Source organism: Dermacentor variabilis, unplaced genomic scaffold (assembly GCF_050947875.1).
Source record: "Dermacentor variabilis isolate Ectoservices unplaced genomic scaffold, ASM5094787v1 scaffold_17, whole genome shotgun sequence".
Taxonomy (NCBI): Eukaryota; Metazoa; Arthropoda; class Arachnida; order Ixodida; family Ixodidae; genus Dermacentor; species Dermacentor variabilis.
Genome location: NW_027460335.1, coordinates 26905 through 38939, shown reverse-complemented (window position 1 = coordinate 38939; position 12035 = coordinate 26905). Strand labels below are relative to the sequence as shown.

Sequence of the window (12035 nt, the reverse complement as noted above, 5' to 3'; positions counted from 1 at the left end):
CCACCATGTTTAAAATGTCTCCAATCAGGGGTTCACACTCGGATTTCAGATGTAGTGCCTTCAGTGTGCTTAAAGAATCTGTGTATATGACTGCATTTTTGTGTTTATCAGCGATAATTTTTTTCACAACAACCCATATAGCGAAAACTTCGGCCGTGAAAACAGAGGCGTGTTGTGGCAATCGGATACTTTTTTCCCAATTTTCCGTTATGACCCCCACACCCACGTGTTCTTTCGTTTTGGAGCCATCAGTGTAATATTGCACGCTATTTTGATATTTGTCCTGAAGTTCACGGAATTCTTGTGTAATGTGTTCGCGTGGGGTGTCTTTCTTCTTTAAATGTGTCAATGTCCAGTCACATAACGGTTCAAAATCGTACCATGGGGGCAAACGCTGTGGCTTTCTGGCAACCTCGAGGACTTCGCAAGGAATGTCATAATCCCGGACATATTCCTCATATCGCAGGACAAGCGGTTTGATCATGTTCGGTTTATTTGTATAGTGTAGGCGTGAGTTGCATTGTGTGAGGATGTTGTAGCATATGTGTTGTGGTGACGACTGAATTCTTAGTACGTAGGAAAAAGTGAGTAATGCTCTGCGCTGGTGTAAGGAGGGTTCATTACACTCAACATATAAACTTTGAATAGGTGAAGTTTTGTAGGCACCACTTGCCAGTCGCAATCCAAGGTTATGTACTGGATCAAGTCGTTGGATGTAGGACTGTCTGGCTGAGCCGTAAACAATAGAGCCGTAGTCTAAAAGGCTGCGAACAAGAGAGCGGTAAATACGTAAAAGACACGTTCGGTCGGAACCCCAGTGCTTATGAGATAAAACTTTCAGGATATTCAATGCTTTATTAGCCTTAATCTTTAGTGTTTTAATGTGGGATAGGAAGTTTAGTTTTTTGTCAAAAATTACTCCCAAGAATTTATATTCTTGTTTTACCGGCAGCGCGACATCATTCAATTTTACATCCGGGTCTAAGTACAAGCCTCGTTTTTGCGAAAAAAGCACTGTAACAGTTTTCTGAGTAGAGAAGCGGAAGCCATTTTGCTCAGCCCATTCCATTAGTTTATTTATTGTTATCTGGAGCTGTCTTTCACATGTTCGTAAGTTTGAGGCGCGGCATGCTATTTGCAGATCATCGACATATATGGAGTGCATAACGGAGGTGGGAATAACTGTGTTGACAGAGTTCATTTTTACTATAAAGAGTGTTGTGCTCAGTACGCAACCTTGTGGCACGCCGTTTTCTTGGATAAATGTGCGCGAGAGCACAGTGCCTAGACGGATTTGGAAAGTTCTGTTGGACATAAAATCAGCGAGACAGTTTAGCATTTTGCCACGGATTCCTAACGCGGCGAGATCACGTAAGATACCAAATCTCCACGTGGTGTCGTACGCTTTTTCAAGGTCGAAGAACACTGCCAGGCAGTGCTGTTTTTGTTGAAATGCTTCACGTATTTCGTGTTCAAGTCGGACGAGGTGGTCTGTCGTTGAACACCCTTTTTTATAGCCGCACTGGTGAAAATCGATGGAGTTACGTGTATCAAGCGTGAAAGTTAATCTCGCATTTACGACACTTTCGTATGATTTCGCCAAACAGCTTGTGAGGGCAATGGGTCGAAAGCTGCTTGGGGATGTGGGGGATTTACCTGTTTTTAAAAAAGGCACAACTATTGCGTTTTTCCAACTTGTTGGCATGCTTCCCGATTCAAATACTCTGTTAAAAAATTTAAGGAGAGCATTTACGGATGCTGGGGACAGGTGTGCAAGCATGGAATAATGAATCCGGTCAGGACCTACTGCAGTTTTCTTGCCAGCAGAGAGAACCCTGTTAAGCTCTTGTAGCGTAAATGGAGCATTGTTTTCGTCCCTTGACATACACGCAGTTGGTAGCTTCTCTTTTTCTGCCGACAGTTTGTATTTTAAGAACCTGTTTGAATAATTAGCCGAGCTAGAGATGTTATAGAAATGTTCCCCAAGTATATTCGCTTGTTCTTGTAGTGTTGTCTGAGTGCCTGAAGGTGTAAGTATGGGTATCGTGTATGGTGAGTAGTCCCCCTTAAACTTTCTGACCTGGTCCCACATCCTTTTGGATGTAACGGTGCTATTAATCGTAGATACATATTTTTGCCAAGAACATTTTTCTGCCTGTCTCCGGATATACCGAGCTTTCGCTTTGGCTTGTTTAAAATTTAGAAGGTTGTTGTGTGTTGGGTACCTGCGTAAGATTCCCCAGGCCTTATTTTGCTGCTTTTTTGCTATGGTGCATTCATGTGTCCACCAAGGATTAAGCTTTTTCGGAACAACGCCAGAAGATTGCGGAATGGCCTTTTCGGCTGCAGAAATAATACAGTTAGTAAATTGTTCATTAATTTCGTCAATGCTTAAATCTGTTAAAGTAAGCTCCTCCAGCCTGGCACTTTCTGTGAAAACAGACCAGTCTGCCATTTGTAGTTTCCAACGGCGCGGTTTGTGAGATATAATGGGTAGTGTTGACGTGAGGTTGATTATAGCAGGTAGATGATCACTGCCATATGATTTCTTCAGTACATCCCATTTAAAATCGGTAAAAATGTCGGGAGAGCAGAATGCTAAATCAATGCAGCTAAAAGTACGTGAACTGGGTGAAAAATGAGTTGGCGCACCTGAATTTAAAAGACAGATGTTATTAGTCAAAATAAAATCTTCGATAATTTGTCCTCTTTGGTCATTGTTATCGCTACACCAAAGAGTGCAGTGAGCATTAAAATCACCAACTAAAACAAAAGGCTCCGGCAGCTGGTCAATTAAATCTTCCAAATCTCGAGTTGTGAAATGGCTATGGGGAGGAATGTATAATGAACAGATGGTTACAGTCTTAAATGACAAAACGGTGACAGCTACTGCCTCGTGCGGAGTATTTAATGTAACGTTCCGTGTAGGGATGCCGCCTTGAACGACAATAGCGACACCTCCTGATAGCCGACTGGAGTGTTCGCGGTCCTTTCTTATAACTGTAAAGCCTTTAAGGAAATTTGTATGCTTTGGTCCTAGATACGTTTCTTGAAGGCAGAATGCCACTGGTGATAACTTATTTATGATATCTTTGATGTCACCTAGATTGTGAATTAGGCCTCTGCAGTTCCAATGAATGATAAAAGCCATCTTATTGGAATCGGGGAAAAAAATGCTTATGTGTGTGAGCTTACAAATTGTAGGTGGCATCTATTTAAAACCTGGTTACTCTTATGAAGGGCGGTAACCGCTCAGATTACCTTTCCCTTTCTCACAGAAGTAAAAATATGTTTCTCCTTCTGTGTGCGCTCCAAGGAGCGCGGGTCTTTTGGCGGGTCTTTTGGCGTCAATGACGCCGGGATTTTTGGATCGACGTCCATCGCCTTTTCCGAGGCACTGGACGCTCGAGAGCCAGGCGCCGAGACGCGCGTCTCGGGCCGTGGGGTACGCTTCAACTTCGGGCCCTGCGGCACTGTTGTCTGCGGGCCCGTATTCGTTGCTGGTGGAGCAGTACTGGCTGCAGCCACCAAGGGGGCGGTTGGGGTTTCTACAGGGGTACCGGAAGTGGACCCTGTAGATTCCTGAGACCGGTGTGGCGCTGCCCCCTGCCGCGTCACACTGGCATAGCTTACTTGAGGTAAGTGCGCTAACCTTTTCCTCGCTTCGTAAAATGAAATCTTTTCCTTTACAGTTATTGCAATTATTTCTTTTTCTTTTTTCCAGCAAGGGCAGCTCCGCGAGTAAGCTGGATGGTCGCCCTTGCAATTGACACATTGTGCGGGAGCATTGCAGTTGTCAGATGGATGGTCGTTGGCGCTACACTTTGCACATGTCTCCTTTCCTCTGCATGATTGTGATGCATGTCCGAACCTTTGGCACTTGAAGCACCGCCTCGGGTTCGGTATGTATGGTCGGACGTTGATTTTCAGGTACCCTGCGTCGAGTGAACTTGGTACAGTACTGGAGCCAAATGTAAGTATTACGTGTTTTGTGGGGATCTGTTGGTCGTTTCGTCGAAGTGTTATCCTTTGTACCTTGATTACATGTTGCTCCTGGAATCCCTCAAGGAGCTCTTCGTCACTGAGGTTCATGAAATCTTCTTCTGATATTACTCCTCTGCTGGTGTTGAGCGAGCGATGTGGGGAAATTGTGACATTAGTGTCACCGATGCTTTTGAGTTCACTGATTTTTTCGACTTGTTCTTTCTTTGTCAGTTCGAGGAGGAGGTCTCCACTTGCCATCTTTGATGCTTTGTAGCCTGATCCGATCGCGTTTGATAGGCATTTGGATACTATGAAAGGTGATAGTTTTCTAATAGTTGTGTCGCCTTCACTGTGAAGGACATGAAACTTTGGGAAGGTGTCATAGTTTGGTTTTAATAGGAACTGAAATGTTGCTTCGGTGCGCCCTCGTTTTGGAGGGCGATCTTGGAGGGGGGGAAAAGCGTTTGCCATGTAAACACTGGAAAATTCGGCGGCGATGGTGGCCACCCACCACCGAGCCCTACAAGGGGACGCTACAAGGTTAGAAGAGAACCTGCAGACGCCAGCCGTGCATCGCCGCTATAACCTAATATATATACCCAAGGCAGGATATATTACACACGGTTAACCCTTGCCGCCAGGAAATGCGGAAGTAATTAGAAGTGAAGAGAAGACAGGAAAGATGTAAAAGTAGGAGATAAAGACGAAGATTCGAGAGGAAGAGAAAGGAAGAGGCGACTGCCGATTTCCTCCAGGTGGGTCAGCCTGGAGGTGCCGTCTATGTGAAGTAGAGGCCAAAGAGGCGTGTTGCCTCCGCCGGGGGGCCTTAAAGGTCCAAACACCCGGCATCGGCTCAACCTCCAGGATCCCCCTTTCCCCAGACACGGCTAAGCCGCGCACGGCGACACGCGGGAGGGTCCAACCCTCGTGTGCTCGGGTACGTGGTGTCGCAACACACCAAACGCCTGCTGACGCAGACGCCCCTGCGGGGAGAACGAGAAGTATGGAGTGGAAAAAAGTCGTGCTAATAAAAGAGCCTCCCGCAGGGGCGTCTGCGTCAGCAGGCGTTTGGTGTGTTGCGACACCACGTACCCGAGCACACGAGGCTTGGACCCTCCCGCGTGTAGCCGTGCGCGGCTTAGCCGTGTCCGGGGAAAGGGGGATCCTGGAGGTTGAGCCGATGCCGGGTGTTAGGACCTTTAAGGCCCCCCGGCGGAGGCAACACACCTCTTTGGCCTCTGCTTCACGTAGACGGCACCCCCGGACTGACCCACCCGGGGGAAATCGGTAGTTGCCTTTTCCTGTCTCTCGCTCTCCCTCCAACCTTCGCCTTTTTCTTACTTTCCATCTTTCCTGTATTCTCCTATCTTCCTCTCACTTCCAATTTTCCAGGCAGCAAGGGTTAACCTTGTGTGAATAACCAACCTAGGTTATCTCATATTTGGTTATAGTGATAACGTACAGCTGGCGTTTGCAGGACCTGTTCTTACAGTCCCTGTAGCGTCCCCTTGTAGGACTCCCCGGTGGGTGGCTGGCGTTATTGCCGAAAATTCAATCCCTTTATGGCAACCTCTTTCCCTCCGCTTCCTGATCGCCCTCAGAAAAGAGGGCGCACCGATGATGTATTCCAGTTTTTTGGTCGGCAAAAAGAATCCTTCCCTCGTTTTCACGTGATCCACTCTGAAAAATCAGCTAAACCAGTGCGAACTATCTCACCATTCCTTGTTTCTAAGACATTGACTGAAGTCTTTGGTCCAGGTTATAAGGCGTCGAGGATGGCAAGCGGTGATCTCCTCTTGGAGCTCCGCGATCAGAAACAATATGAGAAATTGACAAAACTAGTGTCGTTTGGGGAAACCCAAGTAATTGCAACCCCGCACCGTACGATGAACACCAGCCGCGGTGTTGTCTCGGACGATGACTTGCTGGAGCTCACTGAGGATGAACTCTTGGAGGGCTTCAGTGACCAGAATGTTATCAATGTTAAAAGAATTAAGATCAGGCGTGACAGCAAAGAAATCAAGACAAAACACCTTATATTGACTTTCGGCTCAAGTAATCTGCCCGAGTCTGTAGAGGCCGGGTACATCAAGCTTCGTGTTAGGCCATATGTGCCAAACCCCCTGAGATGCTTCAAATGCCAACGTTTCGGCCACAGCTCGCAGAGCTGCCGAGGCCGCCAAACCTGTGCGAAATGCAGTGCCCACGAACACACCTCTGAAGCTTGTGAGAACTCTCTCCACTGCGTGAACTGTGATGGGGAACATGCCGCGTACTCGCGGTCCTGTCCATCATGGAAAAAAGAAAAAGAAATAGTTACAATCAAGGTTAAAGAAAACATATCTTTCAAAGAGGCACGCAGGCGGGTTTCATACCTGCCCAAGAAAAGCTTTGCCGATGTGACGCGTCAGTGGGCAGCGACACAAAGGCTTCCGGCGGCTGTCCGACCCACAGTCAGTGAGTCGCCAGTTACGCCGTCTGCCCCCGCGGCGGTTGCAGCTAGCGCTGCTCCGCCAACCGAGGAGAAGGGACCATCCACCCCGAAGGTGGGTGCAGCCGAGGCTGCCTCAACCTCCCAGGTCCCATCCAGCGCTGGCAACAGCCGGCGCAGCCAAATCCCCCAGGGAGCCCCATCGACCTCCGGGCTGGTGGGCGCAGGGGTCTTGCCGTCCAAGGCGGGACTCTCCCTGGTGACTTCTCGCTCGCAAGAGCACGTGTCCGGCGCCTCACAAGAGGCAATGGACACTACACCTATCCTCAAGGCGCATCAAGCGCCTAAGGAGCGGCGAGGCTCCCTCGAACGCTCCAGAAAGGGCAGAACTCCCGTTACAGGGCCTCGAAAGGGCTCTGTAATTTAATCTCTGTAATTTCCATAATCTCTACTTCTGTTTCTGTACACACAGCACTTATTGACCTCCAATATGGATACACAAATAATTCAATGGAACGTCAGAGGCCTTCTTAGAAACCTTGATGACGTGCAGGAACTCATCCACAAACACAATCCAAAAGTGCTGTGTCTACAGGAAACACACTTAAAATCTAAACACACAAATTTCCTGCGACAGTATGTTACGTTTCGCAGAGATCGCGATGATGCTCTCGCATCATCGGGCGGTGTTGCCATTGTTATTCAGAAAGGCATAGCGTGTAAACGTTTGCAGCTACAAACGCCCCTTGAGGCAGTGGCGGTTCGTGCTGTTCTCCTCAACAAACTTATCACTGTCTGCTCGCTCTACATACCCCCCCATTACAAATTAACTAAACATGAATTTCTGTCCCTCATAGACGAATTGCCTGAACCTTACGTTGTGCTTGGGGATTTCAATGCGCACAGCAGCCTGTGGGGAGACTCTCGTATCGATGCGCGAGGTCGCCTCGTTGAACAGTTCCTTTTTTCGTCCGGTGCGTGTCTGCTGAATAAGAAGACACCCACATATTATTCTGTCGCAAACAGAACATTTTCTTCAATTGACCTCAGCCTAGTTTCCCCTTGTATGCTGTCTGAACTCGAATGGGAGGTCACCAAGAATCCTTACGGAAGCGACCACTTCCCCATACTGCTAAAAACACATAAAGAAAAAGAATGTCTACCACAGGCTCCTAGGTGGAGGATCGATACAGCCGACTGGGAGAAGTTCCGAAACTTAACTAATATCTCATGGAATGACATGTCTTATTTAGGAATTGATGCTGCTGTGCAGTATCTCACAGGCTTCATTATAGACATGGCATCTAAATGCATATCAGAAGCACATGGCTTGCCATGTAAACGGCGGGTCCCGTGGTGGAACGAAGACTGCAGGATCGCTCGTAAGAAACAAAACAAAGCGTGGGGGTTGCTGCGCGCTTCTCCCACTGCAGAGAATCTAGTCAACTTTAAGCAAGTAAAATCCCAAGGCAGGAGAACCCGCCGACTGGCCAGAAGAGAAAGCTGGCAGAAGTATTTATCGAGCATTAACTCGTTTACAGACGAGGCCAAAGTCTGGAACAGGGTAAATAGAATTAGAGGGCGACAAACATATTCACTCCCCCTTGTAAATACACAAGGCGATACACTGCAAGATCAGGCAGACTCACTTGCGGAGCACTTTCAGAGCGTGTCAAGTTCAAACAATTATTCGCAATCTTTTCTCATATATAAAGAAATAGAAGAACGTAAGCCTTTAACAAGAAAAAGCCGAGAGAATGAGCCTTACAACCGTCCTTTCAGTATTGCCGAATTGAGAGCTGCCTTGAGTGCATGCAACAGCTCCGCACCAGGATCTGATAGAATCATGTACGAAATGCTGAAAAACTTACACAATGACACGCAAGTGACACTACTTACACTTTTCAACACTATCTGGGACGCAGGGTACCTTCCGACCGCGTGGAAAGAAGCCATTGTGATCCCTGTTCTAAAACAAGGCAAAGATCCTTCATCAGTGGCAAGCTACCGCCCGATAGCCCTCACAAGTTGCATGTGTAAGGTGTTTGAAAAAATGATAAATCGGCGACTGATCCATTTGCTTGAACAGAACAAAATGCTTGATCCCTATCAGTGTGGCTTCCGAGAAGGGCGCTCCACAACCGACCATCTTGTACGTATTGAAACAAATATCCGGGACGCATTTATACATAAACAGTTCTTCCTCTCGATATTTCTCGATATGGAAAAGGCGTATGACACAACGTGGCGATACGGCATCTTGCGAGACTTATCGGAAATGGGCATTCATGATAATATGCTCAACGTAATAAAAAGCTACTTGTCCAACCGTACCTTCCGGGTGAAAGTTGGCAATGTGCTGTCACGTCCTTTTACACAAGAAACTGGTGTACCCCAGGGAGGCGTGCTCAGTTGCACACTTTTTATTGTTAAGATGACAACGCTTCGTGCTTCCTTACCCCCGGCCATTTTGTATTCCGTCTATGTGGATGACATTCAAATAGGCTTCAAATCCTGTAACCTCGCAGTATGCGAGAGACAGGTACAGCATGGTTTGAACAAGGTGTCAGGGTGGGCAGAGAAAAATGGTTTTAAAATCAATCCTCAAAAGAGTTCTTGTGTGCTGTTCACAAGGAAGAGAGGCCTGGTGCCGGATCCTTGCTTGGAAATATGTGGACATCAGATACCTGTAAACAAAGAGCACAAATTTCTAGGTGTTATACTCGACAATAAACTTACTTTCGTCCCACACATTAAACATCTTAAAGAAAAGTGTCTGAAAACAATGAACTTATTGAAACTTCTATCCCAGACTACATGGGGTAGTGATAGGAAGTGTTTAATGAACATATACAAGAGCCTAATTCGGTCTCGATTGGATTATGGTGCCGTTGTGTATAACTCTGCCGCCCCGAGCGCGCTAAAGATGCTAGACCCAGTCCACCATCTGGGAATCCGACTGGCCACTGGCGCTTTCAGAACGAGTCCCATACAAAGTCTATATGTGGAATCAAATGAATGGTCTCTCCACCTACAGAGATCATACATTAGCTTTACATATTTCCTTAAAGCACGCTCCAATCCTGAACATCCATGTTTTCATAACGTTACCGATATGACGTGCGCTACACTTTTCAGCAATCGTCCCTCCATAAGACAGCCTTTCTCGCTGCGTGTGAAGCAGCTTAGCGATGAAATGCATGTCCCGCTCCTCGAGCATCGCTTAATGCACCTAACCAAGCTCTTACCTCCTTGGGAATGGCAGGTGATACAATGTGACATATCCTTTATAAAAGTTACAAAGCACGCTCCTGAGGCTGAAATCCGAATGCATTTCCTAGAACTCCAGCACAAGCACTCCTGCGCAGAGTTCTACACAGACGCTTCCAAGTCAAATGCCGGGGTATCCTATGCAGCCGTCGGCCCATCGTTTTCGGAATCCGACGTACTGCATCCGGAAACAAGCATATTTACGGCTGAGGCCTACGCATTACTTTCTGCTGTGAAGCATATAAGAAAATCAAAACTTCCAAAAGCAGCGATCTATACAGACTCTCTAAGCGTCGTGAAGGCCTTGATGTCAGTCTATACACACAAAAATCCTGTACTTAGTGAACTCTACACCGTCTTGTGTAAAGCGTACATATCTAACCAGCGTATCATTATATGCTGGGTGCCTGGCCACAGGAGCATTGAGGGTAACGTTCTGGCGGACGAGATGGCCACGTCCATCGCATCGCGAGCCGCTAATCCTACCGCTGAGGTGCCTGTCACAGATCTGAGGCCTTTCTTGCGAAGGAAGCTGCGAGCCCACTGGCAACACATATGGGACGCGGAAACAAATAATAAGCTGCACCTGATAAAACCGCAGTTAGGATTCTGGCCCTCTACTATAAAATCGCGCCGAACAGATGTCCTGTTCTGTCGTCTCAGAATAGGACATACGTTTGGCACCCATAATTTTCTACTCACCGGAAGTGAGCCTCCTACTTGTGGTAGATGCGGGGAGAGGCTGACCGTACTCCACGTCCTCCTGGAGTGTCGGGAAGCCGAATATGAAACAATGAAACATTTTTCCTTCGCTTACAGACAGCACATCCCTCTTCATCCAGTAATGTTCCTCGGCCCAGAACCGCTTTTTAACACAGACACAGTCCTAGGTTTTCTGAGAGATGTGGTCCTACATGTTATTAGCCCCATGCATTCCTAGCGCTTCCTCTCTTTAGAGGATGCCGCTGGGATAGTTGTACGGTATAGCACATGCCTCCAGACCCTTGTGTTTCAAGGGCTCTAAGGAGGCAGTAGTGCTCTGGCATTTCTCATAATCTGATATATTTTAGCTATCATATCATGTTTTTATATGCATCTAAATGTTCATAGTACAAGTCATACGTCATCGCCATAATTTTATTACACAGATTTTACGCATTTTAGAGCGTATATTTTAAGGCCCCTTTACAGCCACGACACACCAATTCATAGTAATCATAGTTACACTGCACACCCACTACCACAGACATGGCGCTCTTTGGCCATTCCTGGCCCTTGCGCCATGAAACCCCATACATCATCATCATCAATAAAAGAGCCCATCCTTGAATGGCCCATCCAAAGCAAAGGGCCGGACAACCTGCTCGATTACATTACAGTATTCTGCCGCAGTGCAACGTTCATCTAGCCGTATAAGGGGACCCAAGCCTTCGGCTGTGATGGCGCCCCACACATTCACGGAGCAGCGCTCGCTGAGGCTTGTTCACTTTATGCAGCTTTGATCCCGTCTGCTTCAAGCAAGAAAAAAAATGAAAGTTAAGTTTGTATTTACGTGCATCACAGTGGTATAATACGTTTAGCTGAATCGCTGCTGTATCGAAACACTTTTCTTGTATATTGTAGGAAAGTAGGCACCTGACACTACAACGGGGACTGCGCTGCGACTGTAACGTAGTTTTTATTCATTCGCTGAGACTGCACCTCGAGCCCCTAATTAATGGCATGAAGCAACGAAAATGTAGCCAATCTTAATTTCATTTCATTTCATTTTTATTTCCTTAAAGACTGCAGACTTAAGACTTAAGACTTAAAAATGCAGAACACATGCCTGACTTGAAAACGCTGAAATATGTATTATGTCCTTTAAACGATCGGTAGTCGCACCGTCATAATACATTCGCCGTAGAGCTATCTTCGGTAAATTGTGATACTACTCTGACCACACTAGCACTAAGTGAACAAATTCAGGACCACATATATACAAAGAACATCGCAATTCAAAAGCACTATGGAGTGCAAAGGCTCACCGATGATTGTCTTGACACCAAACTTTGTCTCTCGTGACCCTTTGTGGTAAATGTGCTCTCATCTGTGAACATCACCTGGCCCCAATCCTCCACAGCCCAGTCTTTGTGCAATTGTGCGAATTGAAGACGGGCGGCATTGTGGCGATCTGAAAGCAAAGGCTTTCTTGCGGCTGTCCTGCTGTGAACGTCTGCTTCGTTGAGGCGCTGTGGAACCGTTTGAACGCCAATGTTTAGCCCGAGCTCGTTTTTGATCTGCGGGGCTGTTAAAAAATGATTGTCTATGGCAGCTGCAATAATTAGTAGGTCTTGTTCCGCGGTAGTGG

General features: G+C 46.9%; 1 long non-coding RNA gene across 1 annotated transcript in view; it reads right to left on the bottom strand.

The window, feature by feature from the left end:
• LOC142568139 (uncharacterized) overlaps window positions 1–10474 on the bottom strand; it is a 40992-nt gene extending 30518 nt beyond the window's left edge. The window contains exons 1-2 of the long non-coding RNA XR_012825369.1: window positions 10388–10474; window positions 8875–9102 (exon numbers count right to left, since the gene is read on the bottom strand). This is a non-coding gene — a long non-coding RNA (uncharacterized LOC142568139). The remainder of the gene's footprint in view (window positions 1–8874; window positions 9103–10387) is intronic.
• Between the last annotated feature and the right edge of the window lie 1561 nt (window positions 10475–12035).